This window comes from Gorilla gorilla, chromosome 4, assembly GCF_029281585.2.
Source record: "Gorilla gorilla gorilla isolate KB3781 chromosome 4, NHGRI_mGorGor1-v2.1_pri, whole genome shotgun sequence".
NCBI classification, from domain to species: Eukaryota; Metazoa; Chordata; class Mammalia; order Primates; family Hominidae; genus Gorilla; species Gorilla gorilla.
The window spans coordinates 95326566-95342678 of NC_073228.2; the positions used below are offsets into that span (position 1 = coordinate 95326566).

At 41.1% G+C, this 16113-nt stretch overlaps 1 long non-coding RNA gene across 3 annotated transcripts in view; it reads right to left on the reverse strand.

The window, feature by feature from the left end:
• The window catches only part of LOC109026834 (uncharacterized), a 131178-nt gene that overhangs the window by 25076 nt on the left and 89989 nt on the right, over positions 1 to 16113 (reverse strand). The gene's annotated exons all lie outside the window — the stretch shown is intronic.

The window sequence follows — 16113 nt, forward strand, 5'->3', positions numbered from 1 at the left end:
CCAGGCGGCACAGCAGGAGGTGAGTGAGGGACCAGAAAGCATTACCGCCTGAGTTCTGCCTCCTGTCAGATCAGCTGCTGCATTAGATTCTCATAGCAGCGCGAATACAGTTGTGAATTGTGCATATGAGGGATCTATGTTGTGAGCTCCTTAGAAGAGTCTAAAGCCCGATGATCTGAGATAGAACAGTTCCATCCTGAAACTGTCCTCCCCATCCCAGCCCTCCCCTGTCGCCCTCATCCGTGGTAAAATTGTCTTCCTCAAAAGGGTCCCTGGTGCCGAAAAGGCTGGGGACCACTGCTATATGCAATCATAACACAATGGTATTTGTGTATCTAAACATATGTAAACATAGAAAATGTATAATGAAACATGGAATAAAAGATTCTTTTTTTTTTTTAAAGGAACACTTATATAGGGCACTCACCATGAATGGAGCTTGCAGGTCTGGAAGTCGCTCTTGGGTGAGTCATTGAGTGAGTGGTGAGTGAATGTGAAGGCCTAGGACATTACTGTACACTATTGCAGATTATAACCACTGTACACTTATACTACACTAAATTTATTTTAAAAGTTTTTCTTTCTTTAATAATAAATTAGCTTACTGTAACTTTTTTACTTCATAAACTTTTGTTTTTTAAACTTTTTGACTCTTTTGTAATAACATTTAGCTTAAAATGAGAACATTTAGCTTAAATTTTTAAAAAAATTTTTAATTTAAAAATTTTAAATTAAAAACATTGTTTTTTTCTTTATATCCTTATCTGTGGCTACTTTCTGGTAATTTCTCTTTTTTTTTGTACTTTTTAAACTTTTTTGTTAAAAACGAAGACGCAAACACACACATTGGTCTATCTAGATGTACACAGAGTCAGGAATACCAATATCACTGTCCTCTACCTCCACATCTTGTCCAGTGAAGACATTGGAATGTCTTCAGGGGCAGTAACACTCATGGAGCTGTCATGTCCTGTGATAACAATGTCTTCTTCTGGAATGCAGGCACACTTCAGAGATACTACAGTGCCAATATCAAAATAAAGTGAGTCACACACTTTTTTTGGTTTCCCAGTGCATATGAAAGTTATCTTCACACTATATTGTAGTCTATTAAGTGTGCAATAGCATTATTTCTAAAAAAAAGTACATACCTTAATTTAAAAATACATTGTTGCTAGAAATGCTAATGATCATCTGAGTCTTCAGAGAATTATAATCTTTTTGCTGAAAGGTCTTGCCTCAATGTTGATTGCTGCTCACTGGTCAGGGTGGTGTTTGCTGAAGGTTGAGGTGGCTGTGGCAGTTTCCTAAAATAAGGCAATAGGATTTGCTGTATCAATTGACTCTTCCTTTCACAAAAGAGTTCTCTGTAGCACGTAATGCTGTTTGACAGCATTTTACCCATAGTAGGACTTCTTTCAAAATTTGACTCAATCCTCTCAAAGCTATTGCTTTATCAACTAAATTTACATAATATCCTTCATTGTGATTTCAACAATGTTCACAGTCAGGAGTAGATTCCATTTCAAGAAACCTACTTTCTTTGCTCATCAACAAGAAGTAACTTCTCAGGTGTTCAAGTTTTATCATGAGATTGCAGCAATTCAGTGACATCTTCAGGTATTCTAGTTCTCATCCTGCTTTCATCACATATGCAACTATTTCCTCCACTGAAGTCTTGAACCCCTTGAAGTCATCTATGAGGGTTAGAATCAACTTCTTCCAAACTCCTGTTAATGTTGATATTTTGACCTCTTCTCATGAATCACAAATGCTCTTAATAGCATTGACTTCTCTCTAGCCATGAAAGCCCTAGATGGCACCTTCTTCCAATAGAAAGCTATTTCATCTAAATTGAAAATCTATTGTTGAGTGTAGCCACCTTTATCAATTATCTTAGCTAGATCTTCTGGATAACTTGCTACAGCTTCTCCATCAGCACTTGCTGCTTCACCTTGCACTTTTATGTTCTGGAGATGGCTACTTTCCTTAAACTTCATGAATCAACTTCTGCTAGCTTCACACTTTTCTTTTGCAGCTTCTTCACCTCTCTCAGCTTCACAAATTGAAGAGAGTTAGGTCTTGGCTCTAGATTAGGCTTTGGTTTAAGGGAATACTGTGGCTGGTCTGATCTTCTATCCAGACCACTAAAGCTTTCTTTATATCGGCAACAGGGCTGTTTCATTTTCTTATCATTCATGTTCACTGGAGTAGCACTTTTAATTTCCTGCAAGGAATTTTCCTTTTTTTTTTTTTTTTTTCTGTTTTTGAGACGGAGTCTTGATCAGTCACCCAGGCTAGAGTGCAGTGGCGCAATCTCGGCTCACTGCAAGCTCCACCTCCCGGGTTCACGCCATTCTCCTGCCTCAGCCTCCTGAGTAGCTGGGACTACAGGCGCCCACCACCACGCCCGGCTAATTTTTTTGTATTTTTAGTAGAGACAGGGTTTCACCATGTTAGCCAGGATGGTCTCGATCTCCTGACCTCGCGATCCACCTGCCTCGGCCTCCCAAAGTGCTGGGATTACAGGCGTGAGCCACCGCGCCTGGCGGAATTTTCCTTTGTAGTCACAGTTTGTTTGGCTTAGGCCACCCAGCTTTCAGACCATCTCAGCTTCTGACATGCCTTCCTCACTAAGCTTAATCATCTATAGCTTTGATTTAGAGTAAGAGATAATGAGTCTTCCCTTCACTTGAACATTTGGAAGCCATTGTAGGGTTACTAATTGGCCTAATTTTAATATTATTGTGTCTCAGGGAAGAGGGAGGCCTGAGGAGAGGGAGAGAGATAGGAGAACAGCCAGTGAGTGGAGCAGTCAGAACACATACAACATTTATTAATTTTTGCTGTCTTCCGTGGATGCAGTTTGTGGCACCCAGAACAATTATGACGCTAACATCAAAAATAAAGAATATTATAATAATAATGAAAAAGTTTGAAATATTGCAAGAACTACCAAAATGTAACAGAGACATAAAGTGAACACATGCTATTGAAAAAATGGCACCAATAGACTTGCTCAATGCAGGGTTGACACAAATCTTCAATTTGGAAAAAATGGATTATCTTCAAAGCACAATAAACCAAAGTGCAATAAAACAAGATGTGCACGTACCATCTGAAGGACCTACCTGAGGCTGTTTTGTAGATTATTTTCTTGTAAGTAAGATTACACTCTAAAATAATGATTTAACATACATTATAGTAAATGCATCAACCGGTAGCATAATCATTCATTACCATTATCAAGTATTATGTACTATACAAAATCGTATGTGCTATACTTTTATATAACTGGCCGCACAGGTTTGTTTACACAAGCATCACCACAAACACATGAGTAATGAATGCAGTGTGCTATGACATTATGACGGCTATGACGGCATGGCACTAGGCAAGAGTAATGTTTCAGCTCCATTTTAATCTTATGGAAGTATATGTGTTCCATTGTTGACCAAGATGTCATGATGCAGTGCATGACTACATATTATCTGTAGAAATGAGATTATTTGGAGTCAATTAAGGCTACTATACCATTATGTTTTTTAGAACTGTAGAAATCTAAATTAATATTTCTACAGGACTTTTTCACAGACATTTTCTCATAATAACCCAATTCTTTTAAAGAAAATAAGAAGTGGCTTGTTTTCATCACCACTAATCTACAAAACAAAGAAAGAAATAAAAATATGGTTGGTTTATACTTCAAATACATATCTTTGGTGATTTTTATAGAATCAAAAAAAAATATGAGGCCTCAAAAGCCATCATTTTAACATTAATTTTCCCAAATTAAGCTCACTTAATAATTTTTGAAATTGTGTTTATTTTCAGTTGAGTGGAGTATATTCAGTAAATCAATTTGCAATGCATTTGTTGCATCTACATCTCTCTTGCTGGTATTTCTCCTCTCACAGAATGGTTAGCACAGAAGAGACTTCCTCCACGGGACCCTGGCTTAGAAATGGGTGCATTTCAGAGCCAAAGTAGTATAAGCTGCCAAAATGATTCTGAGCAATGGAAAAAGAGTCCTCATGTATCCCTCACAGCTCATTAAAGAGTTTGCCCCACCATTATCCCCAGGCTTTTCCATCTTCAATGTCGTCCCCTTAATTGCACCCATTTCTAATCTTGATGCACATTTTCAAATGTTTCTTCTTCTCGAGAGACTCTTTCCTCCATCCTGCATCTTTTGCAGTCTCTAGCCATTTTGGAAAATTTCTTGAAAGAAGACATTTCCACATCTGTGCCTTCTTCTCATTCACCATAATCTGGCCTCCACTCCCACTCTTCTACTAGACTTTTCCAAAAGGTCTCCAAGGACTTCTATAGGAGCAAGTATAGAAGCCTCTTCTGGGCCAGGCACAGTGGCTCACATCTGTAATCTCAACACTCTGGGAGGCCGAGGCAGGTGGATCGCCTGAGGTCAGGAGTTCGAGGCCAGCCTGGCCAAAATGGTGAAACCCTGTCTCTACTAAAAACACAAAAATTAGCTGGCTATGGTGGCGCACACCTGTAATCCTAGCTACTTAGGAGGCTGAGGCAGGAGAATCACTTGAACCCGGGAGGCAGAGGTTGCGGTGAGCCAAGATCACACCACTGCACTCCAGCCTGGGTGACAGAGTGAGACTCCATCTCAAAAAAAAAAAAAAATGCTTCATGGCAGTGTTTCAAGTGCCTGCTGTGACTGTGCTGTTCTGGACGCCAAGCCTTGCTTTGGTGTTGTTTTCCTCCTACTTTTGTCTCTGTTTTATTTGATTGGGTGCCGAAATGTAAGAGGCCTCTAAGCTTCCTTACTTAGCACTCCTTTTACCCCGGCTAATCTCTCTTGCTTTCATTCAGACCTGTACTGAGACTGCTATACACTGATAGCACTCCACAATTTATCCTCACCTTTTTTTGGTCTGTAAGAGTCTGAGCATTTTATTTTTTCCAAATGAAAGCTCAACATTTCCACTCAGATGTGCCTCAGTCACCTCAGAATCAGCATTTCAAAAACCAAACTTTTCTTTCTTTTTATTGTAGAGACAGCGTCTTGCTCTGTCTTCACCCAGGCTAGAGTGCAGTGGCATGATCATAGCTCATGGCAGCCTTTAAACTCCTGGGCTCAAGCAATCCTTCCGCCCCAGCCTACAGAGCAGCTGGGACCATAGGTGTACACCACCGTGCTCAGCTAGCAACCTTTTCTTTCTTCTGCAAATTTTTCTTCTGCCTATGTCTTGGGCCCTTCTTAGGTGAGTAACATCATCATCTCCCTACTCACACAAAATAAAGAACTGAAGTAAGCTCTGATGTTTGTTCCCACCTAAGCCCCCTCTTTAAATTGCTTAGTGTGTTTGTGAATTCATCCTGTCTTCTCCCTTTCCTCTGACTCTGCTCTTGCTCAGACTATCATCATCAATGTTCTGGACAATACTGGTAGCTCCGAACATGTCCCCTCACTTCCAATCTTTCCTAATACAGCACATCCTGATCCATACACAATGAGACTTTTATCTCTTAGCAATGATAAGATAGAATTCCTTGGAAAACATCACAAAACACTTTTGGTAGAAAAAACTAAACACTGCTATGTTAAGAGACTACATAAACCCTAATCTGTATTCTGCACGATTTTTCACCGGAGGAATATTTCTGAAGTAAAAATATGTTCCATTACTCCCCTGCTAAAAACTCCAGAATAGCACTTCGCTGTCTTCAGAATCAAGATAGGAAGAAAAAGGGTCTGATTTTCCACTCCTACATTACTCCATCTATGCTAATTTGTGTTGAATTTCCAGACATATCTATGCTCTGTAATAACTCGGGGCTTGGGACGTTCAGTTTTTTCTGCCCAGAATGCCCACTTCCCATCCTATCAGCTATCTATTCATCCTTCATTATCCAGTTCCTTTTTACCTCTCAAGACTCAGTATCTCACCCTTCTCCTCAATGCTGACTCACTCAAACTAAGTCTGCATTGAACTCCCTCCTAAACTTCTTTTAATCTTTTGAAATTGCTCTTTCTTGCCTGCCGAGCCTTTGTACACACATTTCTCTCTGTCTCGAACACTCCCTCCTGCTTAGCTTGCCTGACACTTACTAATCTTCAAAATTCACTTCAAATGTCATTTCCTCTGTCTCTGACTCCTCAAGCTGTCCTATGTACTGGGACCAGAGTATGCTTGATCACTTTCAAAGCACTGTACTGTATGGTGGTTTTTTTAACTCTATTTTCCTATTTGATTTTGAGTGTGGCATGTTAATTAGGGCAATGCTACTTATTGCAGGAGAAAAACTCCTACATCTGAGTAGCTTAATGTAATGGAGGTTTCTTTCTTTCCCATAGAAAGTCCAAACAGATGTTCCTAATTGTCAGGTGGCTCTACTCCAAGCATGAGTCAGGGTCCTAAATTCCATCCTGTGGCTCGGCCAGTTTCAATACATGTTCACTTTGAAAAAGAAGTTTTATGGGCCAAGCCTGCTGGTGCCTCACATGACCACTGCCCATAAGTCACATGGCCACACCCAATTATAAGAGGGACTGGAAAAAGTAGTTAAGCTGTCCACCTAGGAAGAAGAGGAAATGCTGTGATGTATAGACATCTAGTCTTTGCTGGAGCTAGGCTCTGCTTTTTCTCTCTCTATCGCCAGTACCTGTCATGGACCTGACCCATATTTGTTGAACAAATCAGTGAATGAAAAGCATAAAAGATCTTACATTTTAACTTATCACTTCCAGTAGTTTTTTTGGTTGTTGTTGTTTTGTTTCGTTTTTGTTTGTTTGTTTGTTTTTTTGAGACAGAGTCCTGCTCTGTCGCCCAGGCTGGAGTGCAGTGGCACAATCGGCTCACTGCAAGCTTCGCCTCCCGGGTTCACGCCATTCTCCTGCCTCAGCCTCCCGAGTAGCTGGGACTACAGGTGCCCGCCACCACGCCCGGCTAATTTTTTGTATTTTTAGTAGAGACGGGTTTCACCATGTTAGCCAGGATGATCTCGATCTCCTGACCTCGTGATCCGCCCGCCTCGGCCTCCCAAAGTGCTGGGATTACAGGCGTGAGCCTCCGTGCCTGGCTCCAGTAACTTTTAAAGAGCACTTAGACTCCCAAATCCACTTAAAAAAAAAGTCTTCTCTGTTTTCTATACCCAATGAAATAAAAATAGGTTTTTAAAGGAAGAAATATAAAACAAGTTGTAATTGGTGGCATGTACTACCATAGCAAAAGTCCTTACTCAAGTGACTGACACGGAAAAATCACCCTGATGTGGTTTGGCTCTGTGTCCCCCTCAAATTTCATTTCGAATTGTAATCCCCACATGTTGGAGGAGGGGCCTGGTGGGGGATGATTGGATCATGGGGGTGGATTTCTCCCTTGCTATTCTCATGATAATGAGTGAGTTCTCATGAGATCTGATGGTTTAAAAGCGTGGCACTTCCCTTCGCTCCCTCTCCTCCTGCCACCATGTAAGATATGCCTTGCTTCCCCTTCACCTTCTGCCATGATTGTAAGTTTCCTGAGGCCTCCCCAGCCATGCAGAACTGTAAGTCAATTAAACATCTTTTGTTTATAAATTATGCAGTCTGAGGGTAGTATCTTTATAGTAGTGTGAGAACATATTAAAACACATCCCTCTGGAAATTTAATAATGATGGTAGTTGTATTTGTTTCCTAGGGCTACTGTAACAAAGTCCCACAAAGTAGGTGGCTTAAGTAGGAGAAATTCATTGTCCCACAGTTCCAGAATCTAGAAGTCCAAGATCAAGGTGTCAGCAGGATTGGTTCCTTCAGAGGGCTGTGAGGGAGAATCTGTCCCATGCCTCTCCCCTAGCTTCTGATGGTTTTCTGCCAATCTTTGGTGTTCCTTGGCTTCTGCAATATCACCCCAATCTCTGCCTTCATGTTCATATGGCATTCCCCCATGTGCATATCTGTATCCAAATTTCCCCCTTTGTAAGGACACCAGTCATATTGGATCCGGGCCCACTCTACTCCAGTAGGTCCTCATCTTAGCCAACTACATCTGCAACAACCCTATTTCCAAATAAGGTCACATTCTGAGATGCTAGGGATTAGGACTCCAGCATGTGAATTTTTGAGGGACAGAACTCCACCTACAGTGGGGGGGTTATGAAGCTCAGATGTGTTAGCCTCCCTGTTTGTCCTTACTTTGAGATAAAGCTTAAAAAGAATCTTGTCATCCAAATTAGACTCTTTTCTGCCAAAGGGCAGCATTCTGACTGAAGAGGAAGGATGGGATGGAAGGCAGCCATGGCATCCAAGGCACGGGCCCCACGTGAAACAACAGTAATACTAAGAATTTACTTTCGTAACTGATAGCTCTTAGAAAAAGGCGTATTTGTAACCCCAGTTACAGTACTTTGCTTTGACTGAAAAGTCAATTTCAACTGTTCATTATGAGCACATTCCTTTTCCCTGAAGTTCCATCAAAATGCAAATATAGACATGTGGGACATGAGGGATCTTCTTGCTTTAACAAACACATATACAAAGTGATTTCTAGCAATTAAAATGACAGCTTCAATAATCATCTGATCTCTCACATCATCTGCCCCTTGAATCATAAATATCATAGTCATGACAGAGCCTTCAAAAACATTAATTGGAGCAAATGATGTATTTTCTCATTTTCTTTAGAGTTTTCCTCAAAAACTTCATAGAAGCATCAAATTAATGAGCTTGAAACAATTGTGGGAATTGTTCAGTGTAGGGATTTCGAGGGGTGCTCAGGAAAGCCCTGAGAGTTCATTCAAGTCCAGAAGGGTAGAGGCAGGTGGGGTGGGTGGGTAGAGTAGTGGGTCAATGGGGAGGAGACTGGGAGGAAAGAGATTCTGGCCAGTTGGCCCACCTGCAGCCCACCTGATCAGGGCACTCTCCTTTCACCTAATGTACATATTGTAGCTATGTTTGAAGAAAGTATTTCACATTTTATAAAAGTAAGAAAATTTAGACCCAGAGAAATTGTGATTTATTGAAATTCCTGTAGCTAGCCAAGTGAGCAGCAGAGCTGAATGAGAATCAAAGTTTTCTTCTGTCCATCCATACATACTAAGCTACATCTCTCCCAACTTCATACAAATGCAAGAAGGAAAACTCACTACAGGTTCATTTAAGGCAAATATGCTGTCTGCCTTGATCTGGTGATTTATGACAACTCAATCCATGTCTTCATAAAAATAAGCCAAGCTGGCTAAGTGCAGTGTGGCTCATGCCTGTAATCCCAGCACTTTGGGAGGCCAAGGTGGGCGGATCATGAGGTTAGGAGTTTAAGACCAGCATGGCCAACATCATGAAACCCCATCTCTACTAAAAATACAAAAATTAGCCAGGTGTGGTGGCAGGCGCCTGTAATCCCAGCCACTCGGGAGGGTCAGGCAGGAGAACTGCCTGAACTGGGGGGACAGAGGGGGCAGTGAGCAGAGATCATGCCATTGCCCTCCAGCCTGGAAGCCTGGGTGACAGAGCAAGACTTCGTCTCTAATAATAATAATAATAATAACCTAAGCCTAAATTGGGGCATTTTTAGCTTAGCCCTTTCAACATAAAATATTTTTATGATATAAAGATGTAACTTTTATGTAATGACTATTATATTTCAAGTTAATCACAGATCTAGACCTTTATTCTTCACCTGCAATTCTTTTCTTTCAGCTCAATGAAGAGCATCTAATTTTTAAAGGCCCAGTTAGGGCCAGGCGTGGAGGCTCACGTCTGTAATCCCAGCACTTTGGGAGGTTAAAATGGGTGGATCACTTGAGGCCAGGAGTTTGAGACTAGCCTGGCCAACATGGGAAGACTCTGTCTCTATAAAAATACAAAAATTAGCCAGGCGTGGTGGTGCACCCCTGTAATCCCAGCTACTTGGGAGGCTGAGGCATGAGAATGGTTTGAACCCAGGAAGAGGTAATGGGGTGAGCAAAGATCATGCCACTGCACTCCAGCCTGGGTGACAGAGTGAGACTCTCTCTCTCAATAAAAAGGCCCAATTAGCACAACTGAAACTGATCCAACCAGAGAAGTGTTCCATCAGGTAAAACATTACATAAGGTTAAGTTCACTGGGCATTTGTTAAATGGGCTATTTTAAATAAATATACTCCCTGTGTTACATTTTAATATGAGCAATCTCTTTCTTACATGTGCCCAAGTGGTCCTGGAAATTCCCTCCTCTTCCCTCCACATGGCAGCCACTCATTCTTATTTAGGGTAGAGATGAATAACACTTAGAGAGGAGCAGGGATGGCAAAAGGAAAGGAGGGGCCAGGCGCAGTGGCTCATGCCTGTAATCCTAGGGCTTTGGGAGGCCGAGATGGGAGGATCGCTTGAGGCCAGGAGTTCGAGATCAGCCTAGTCAACATAGCAAGACCTCATCTCTATTTTTTTAAAAATTGACTAATTAATTAATAATAATAATTTAAAAATAATAAAAAGAAAGGACGCCCTCTTCCTCTTTGCAAAGAAGAAAAGGAAGGAGTTAAACACAGAAAAGGAAAAGGATCAAGGATTTGGAGAGATGAAAAATCATTTTTTCATTCCCCTAACAATCTTGGTTGAGGAAATCCAGGTGGAAGGAAAGGTGGAAGGGGGAAGAGAGAATGGAGAAAGATTGGAGGGAGGAAGCAGTCACAATAATAAGACACAGCGTATTATAGCTGTGGTTCTCCTTAACTCCTGGTTGTCCTCTGACCCAAGAACACATTTCAATTAGCTTGAGTGAGACAGAAGAGTTTATTGGACAGATACAAAAATATCTTATAGAAAGCACACTCAGACCACAGGAGGGATTGGTATCTACAACAGCAAATTGATAAGCTGTAGGGAAAATTCTTTCCCTCTGGCTTTCTTGCTGGTTTTCTCTATTTCTCCCTTCCTCATCGATTCCTTCTCCCTCTCCCTCCCCATCTCCAACCCATGGTTCCTCATCTCTTCTCCCTGTGTGTTTTTCCTTCTTCCTCTATGTGTGCTGTTCTCTGCCGGTCCATTCGTGAGACAGGCCTGGCTTCCTGTAGCTCCAGGGAATCTCTTCATTTCAAACAACTAGTAGTTAACTGGTATTCCTGTCCCAGGTCCAAACTCTCAAGTTGAAATATTTAGTTGGCCTAGCCTAGATCAGGTGTCCACCATGGTTCCATGAGATCTGGTCAGTTAGTTCCATCTAACTGCCAAGGTATCTACTTTTGTTGGGGAGTTGGGAGAGACACCAAGTAGCAGAAAGGGGAATTATGGACTAAACAAGCAGCTTCATTTAGTTCTACAACCCTTTGCAACCTTGTCCCAGGCTCTTGCGTGGTGTCCTTAGTCTCCAGCCCCTATCCCAAGAGTTTTCAACCTCTTACAACACTGTTTCTCACGGTGTTGTCCAGGTCACTTGCATCAAAGTGTGTTCATTAAAAATGTGGATGCCTAAGCCCCTTACTCCAGACCTATTCCAGATGCCTTGTGTGTTAAATACACTTTGGGGACTGGTTTGAAAATCTCAGTGCTAAGAAGACTGTATTGGAAAACTCACTCTGAGTTTTGAATAAACTTTTGAAATAATAATTATAGATATAATTATGATATTAATAGATAATATTTATTAAATGTTATAATAATAATCCTATAAATAATTATGTTATATAATTATAGATAATATATATCATTTTATAAATAACTATTATAGATAATATTTATTATAAATAATTATTATTACAGATATTTATTATAGATAATAAATGTAAAACACTAGTTATAAAAAGTATATAGCACTCTCTAGATTAAAACGATATTTATTTTTGAATTTCAGAAAGTACAGAGAAGTTGCTATTATGCCAAAAGTAATATGCAGAATTTTCTTCTTTATTTACATGCCATACCATTTACTTTGTGCATCCACAATTCCTATAAGTCTGTAAGGAGCCCAAGAAATCTGCATTAGTGTTTATCACATTTCTGGATTTTTCACAGCCATCTTGATGAGTCCCTGTTCTGAGTTTATTTTCTCTTCATTTCTAGCTCTATCTAGATAATCCTAACATGTTTATCTCAATACAACTATGTACTAGGTCTCAACATCAAATGCCACTGCCACTCGCCTATGAAAGTCATCTACAACAAAACTTACGCTAGTCCTCCTTACCTACGGATTGATCATCAGTACACACTCATTTTCTCTGACTAAATTCTCTCCTTCACTATTTCTCCGAGCTTGTGCTTCTCAAATTTGGATACATACATTCCCAGGGAGGTATAATTTTAGATCAGGAGCCATAAGACAATGTTTCTCACTGGAGCATTTATTTAACTGAGGATTTGGATGATTAAATAACTTAACTGGAAAGCAACTATATGAGTTATTTTTGTCTTAAATAAGACCTGGATATGTTAAATAGAAAGATACAAATTTCACATTAAATTTTAAGAAAAAAGGTGGGCCTTCAAAAAATATGTGCTATGTCCTCCAAGTTCCTAATCTTGGGCGCCTTATTTACTTGATAATGTGTTATCAGTTTAGCTGATCTTCTTGAAACACACACATTCAACAACTATGCAAGTACTAGTTTGAACGATAAGAAAAGCTTGCAGAAAAATGTCAGTCAGGCCCAGCATATCATCTCCCCTTTCTATCTCATTCTAACTGAATCCCAAGGGTCGCTGGTTTTCAAGGGGTTGGGTCAGAGTGAAAAGAAAGCAATTTCATTTTCAAGTAAGTGTAGCATTCAGTAGATCTTGAGCAAAGTAAATATCCTCGGAGCTGGTTTCATAATAGGTTCCTCCTATGAAGACTGGCTCTAACCAGTTCTTGGGAAACGTGCTTACAGACAAGAATTGCCCAACTGATTTCAGTAGACAAGAAAGTACACAGGGCAGCAGAGGTCAAGCCAATGACTGTACAGCCTATACACATCTTTATGGATAAATTAATCCCCAAAACAATGGCACATACTTACTTAGTATTAAGACTTAGATAACACAATCTAAAGAGCTCAAGGCATTCTTCATAAAAACTTAAAAGTAAACAATGATGTTCATTCTTTTCTGGCTGACAGGGTGAAAATTACCTCCATGGGGCTTGGCCATACAGATAGCTTGAGTAGACAGCTGCCCACACAGTGTAATTTGAGGGGAGCCACAAGGTTCTGTCTGTTGGAAAACATATTCCCCTTTGATTTCTCAGAGCATAGCCTTCCCCAGATTCCTGGCTTCCATTCTCACCATTAGTCACCAGAGTTAGATACTAAGTAAAAGCAGTATGTCCATAAAGTCATTGCGGAAATGTACACTTAAATGACCTGAGAGGGGCATTGGGTTTTTCCCCATTTATACAATAAAACACATTCACACATTAACATGGATTAGTTTACCTTGGTTAATTGTCAATCTGGAAAGCAAATGCTAGGATTCTGGTGGCATGTGACATAAAATAGTAAGCTTTTGATGACAATTGAGGCATGGGTTTCATGGGAATCAGAAGACCTGGTTTGGCCCAGCAGAGGGCACTCTAGGAAACCAGCACAAGAAGATTAGACACAACATAGTAGAGATAGACTTACTAAATTTAGCTTTTTATTCCTTTGTAATTTTTGCTAAGCCAGCCCCGACCACCACAAAGCTAACAGGACCACTTTAAAGTTAACTGGTCATGAGTAGAGTGCCCAGGAGGCAGCAAATTGCTTCTGAATTCTGAAAGTGCCAAAACAATCGTCATCATCATCATCATCACCACTACTAAAAGCCATATACATTTCTCAATAGCTTCTGGTAGAATCAATCGCTTTCATCCCTCTGGTGGGTAATATAAAGAAGCTGGCAGAAAACATGGAGAAAGAGAATTAGAAAGGCCAGAGGAAACTCACAAATGATAAGCAGAAGCTGGGGATGGTAGTAAAAAGACAGCTAAGGCTGAACACAGAGGTTCATGCCTATAATCCTAGCACTTTGAGAGGCCAAGGCAGGAGGATCACTTGAGCTTGGGAGTTCAAGACCAGCCTGGAGCCAGGCGCGGTGGCTCACACCTGTAATCCCAGCACTTTGGGAGGCCAAGGTGGGTGGATCACCTGAGGTCAGGAGTTTGAGAGCAGCCTGGACAACGTGGTAAAACCCTGTCTCTACGAAAAATACAAAAATTAGCCGGGCATGGTGGTGCGTGGCTGTAATCCCAGCTATGTGGGATGCTGAGGCAGGAGAATCGCTTGAACCTGGGAGGCAGAGGTTGTAGTGAGCCGAGATTACACCACTGCACTCCAGCCTGGGTGACAGAGTGAGACTCTGTCTCGAAAGAAAGAAAGAAAGAAAGAAAGAAAGAAAGAAAGAAAGAAAGAAAGAAAGAAAGGAAGGAAGGAAGGAAGGAAGGAAGGAAGGAAGGAAGGAAGGAAGGAAGGAAGGGAGGAAGGGAGGAAGGAAGGAAGAAAGGAAGGAAAAAAAGACCAGCCTGGACAACATAGCGACACCCCATCTGTACAAAAAATACAAAAATTAGCCAAGTGTGGTGGTGCACACCTGTAGTCCCAGCTACTAGGAAGGCTGAAGTGGGAGGACTGCTTGAGCCCAGGAGGTCGAGGCTGCAGTGAGCCGAAATTACACCACTGCACTTCAGCCAGGGTGACAGAGCGAGACCCTGTCAAAAAAAAAAAGACAGCTAAGATAACATCCTCACTGATTGCCACGTAAAGTAGATTGCTGGAATGGCTACAAAATTCTTTTACTATCTGACACTGGTTTGTTCACATACCTGTAAAGTATTTATAGAAATTCACAGATAGATCAGATAGAGCCAGATCAGTTAACTCTTAGAGAGCCAGAGGACACTTTCTCCACACAGCAAATTAAATTGTTCCTGAGGAAAAGCATGGAGTTCACTTTAGGTACACAAAGATAATCCCAACATAGACTTGACAGTGTGCTTGCTGTAAAAATGAGTTTTGAAAAATTATCAAAAAAATTAATAATCAGTGATCATGTAGAGCAAAACACAGGTATCCAACACATTAGGTTAATGCAAAAGGAATTGCGGGTTTTACCGTTTTAAAAGTAATACAGCAAGGCCAGGCGCAGTGGCTCATGCCTGTAATCCCAGCACTTTGGGAGGCCGAGGCGGGTGGATCGCTTGAGGTCAGGAGTTCGAGACCAGCCTGGCCAACATGGTGAAACCCTGTCTCTACTAAAAATACAAAAATTAGCTGGGCGTGCTGGCGGGTGCATGTAATCCCAGCTACTGGGGAGGCTGAGGCAGGAGAATCACGTGAACCCACGAGGCGGAGGTTGCAGTGAGCTGAGATTGCACCACTGCACTCCAGCCTGGGTGACAGAGTGAGACTCCATCTCAAGAAAAAAAAAAAAAAGCCAGTTGCTCCTATAATCCCAGCTACTCAGGAGGCTGAAGTGGGAGGATCGCTTGAGCCTAGGAGTTTGAGGCCAGCCTGGGGAACAAGGTGAGACCCCCATCTCCAAAGTAACAATAATAATAATAAAAATAATAATTTGTCTTTAACAATGATCCTATCTTCTGACCTAAACCAATATAAAAGTGTTAATCTTTGGTGAGAGAAGAGGATGTAGGGAAGGTCAAGGGCTAGAATTGTCCCTGTCACTGTGTTTATTATACCTTTTGTTGTTTGTCTTGCTCCACTGTACTGTATACATTTTCTGTGTGCAGAGACAAAGTGCTTGGGTTTGGTAAATGCTCAGTAAACATTGATTGAATGAATAAACACAATACTTAGGGCTGAGGTAGAACTTGAGTGATAGCACAATTGGAGGTGATAGGAGGAAATCTAGTCAGGCTGATGGAACTTGGTGCACAGTATGTGTGCTTACGGGCAACAGCTATCAGTGATATCCAAAAAAGAAGTTCTCGACCAAGCCATTGGTCAAATGGCAGAAGCCCAAATATGGGAAATCCAGAAGTGGCAGCACACAAAGGTACATGTACATGGAGAGATAGGATTAGGAAAATCTGTCAGCCAATAGCCAAATCCCACCATTGGATTGGTGTCAAAGGAGATTACAGCCATTGAGAAGGCATCCACATCAACAGGGCAGAGGCCAGGTTCTAGAATATAAAGTTATCAAGATAGAAATACAGATGTTTTTAGAAGTGGGAGTTTCCAAAACCAGGTTAAATGGAAGCAGTGGTT